The 2,274-nt window shown below is 34.5% G+C and overlaps 1 long non-coding RNA gene across 2 annotated transcripts; it reads left to right on the plus strand.

Annotated features, from left to right (window-relative positions):
- The first annotated feature begins 499 nt into the window (after nucleotides 1-499).
- On the plus strand, nucleotides 500-1,624 carry LOC120284018. 2 transcript variants are annotated; one of them, XR_005543408.1, is made up of 4 exons: nucleotides 500-739; nucleotides 853-947; nucleotides 1,184-1,330; nucleotides 1,410-1,618. It is a non-coding gene; the product is annotated as an uncharacterized LOC120284018 (long non-coding RNA). The 2 variants fall into 2 exon arrangements; XR_005543409.1 differs by having other exon boundaries at nucleotides 503-739; nucleotides 1,546-1,624.
- Nucleotides 1,625-2,274: the final 650 nt, after the last annotated feature.

Below are 2,274 nucleotides of genomic sequence, written 5' to 3' on the forward strand. Positions count from 1 at the left end.
GGTGGGGATTTTTCACATCAACTTTGGTACCAACAACAAACTTGATCGTCATTATTGTTAGGTATTACGAGTTGAATTCATCATCATTGTTGCTTTAGGTCCGATCTGCATTTTACTATGTGGTCTCGTTGGATGATCAATCAACATTGATCTTACAAGGCTCAAGCTCTTCAACGGTGTAGTTTTCACTTGTGCATCGGTCCGTATTCATCTTGGACTGCATATAAATATTTTTGATCAAGTAATATCTTGAAAATTTAAATGTCATCTTGGACTGCATATAAATATTTTTGACTGAAGTAATACCTTGTTCAGTGAGTTCCTTGCAGACATTGAGCATTCTTTTTTGATGGCACCAGATTTTTAATTTCTAGAACATGGTGTATCACAATCTTTGTTGAGACTGTAGCATGTTTCTACATGAGCATGCTTGTGAGTGGGTATATGTAGTAAATGGTTTGATTTTCTTTACTGGGGCTTTGTATAATTCAAGAAAACTAGCCTCCTTTATGTAATTAACATGTTTTAGCCTTTTCTGCTATCACTTCATGCATTCTGTATCATATTTAAACTTGACTTTACTAATAATGGTTTCATAAACTTGTGGAAAATCCAAGCAACATAATTTTTTTAGTTTGATGTTGTAAAGGTAGTATTAGGGGACACTTTGGGTATCTCCAAACTTGATTAGGTTTAGTGGACACTTTGGGTATCTCCAAACTTGATTAGAGAGGATCAGGTAAACATTTTCATCTAAACTAATATTTATTTATTTTATACAAATGCAAAGCTTTTGTAGTTAAAGACTCTCGAAAGGCATATTAATCTGAGATTTCGAATATATTGCTGTAGACCAAGGGCCATTCTAGATATCATCAGATCAGGAGAAAATTTCAGGATATCTTCATCAACAAAAATGCCAGAGCAAGGAACATGTGAACGATGTGGTTATATTTCAAGCCAGATAATCCCATATAATCTTATATTACTTTAACCTATGCATTCCATAATTAATATGAGCTTTTATTCAAAAAAAAAAACTTCATTTAACTGTTAGTATTCAGAAATTATTAAAATACTGATTGAAATATAATCATATTAGTGACCTCTCTGATTGTATCATACTTGTCTAGAAATGTTTCAACCCATTGTCAAAACTAAAGATTTCTGTTTGCATTGCTAGGATGGGGGGACTGATGATAAGACAGTAATTGCAATCTTGGCACACAGGAACTCAACGCAAAGGAAACATATTCAAGAAGCCTATGATGAACTCTACAAGGAGAGTCTCACCAAAAGGCTTGAATCTGAACTCAGTGGTGATCATGAGGTACTTGCATTGACTTGCATTTTTATCTCATCTTAATATTATCAAATCCACATAGATAAACTTTTATCTCTCAATGTAGAAAGTTGTGTATCGATGGATGTTCAATCCAATTGAAAGAGAAGCGGTTCTTGCTAACATAGCACTGCAGAAGACTGTTGATTACCCTATTATCATTGAAATAGCCTGCATAAATTCACCTGTTGATCTTCTTGTAGTGAAGCAAGCCTATCAAGCTCTATACAAACAGTCTTTGGAGGAAATGTAGCTGCACGTACTTCCGGCGACTTGCACAAGGCATGCCATTAAACTAGAACTACTATGTTTTCTCTCTTCATATAGTTCTATGCTAACAAATTGTGTTGCAGCTCCTCACTGGATTATTGGGCACATATCGGTACAATGGCGATGAGATTGATGTTAAATTAGCTCAGTCAGATGCCTTAATTATCCATGATGCTATCAAGCGCAAGAACTATATCATCCGAATACTGACTACTCGGAGCAAAGCACAACTCAATGCTACATTCAATTATTATACTATTTGAGATTACAGTCTTCTCTAGTTTCCAATGATGATCAGTCTACTGTAGAGGCACTAATAGTATTTAAATGCTATGGAGAGGCCATCTGTTATACTGTTTGAGAATTGGCAGAAGTATTTTGTCACTATAAAATTTATAGCGGTAAAATTTCCCGTCACTGTAGGGATATTAAACAAATCTTTAGATTTTATAGCGGCAAAAATGTTCTATCGCTACAGATTATTGTATAGTTATAACCTTAATAGATGGGATAGCGACAAATGTGTACATTTGTTGTAAAAAACATATAGCAACCGAGGTTTTAGTGGCTAATTGGCTATTTGCCGCTATAATAATATTGAGACTAAAATGGAATCTATAGCGGCAGATTTTTCTGCCGCTATAAGTCCTTATTCTTATAAT

Source organism: Dioscorea cayenensis, chromosome 3 (assembly GCF_009730915.1).
Source record: "Dioscorea cayenensis subsp. rotundata cultivar TDr96_F1 chromosome 3, TDr96_F1_v2_PseudoChromosome.rev07_lg8_w22 25.fasta, whole genome shotgun sequence".
NCBI classification, from domain to species: Eukaryota; Viridiplantae; Streptophyta; class Magnoliopsida; order Dioscoreales; family Dioscoreaceae; genus Dioscorea; species Dioscorea cayenensis.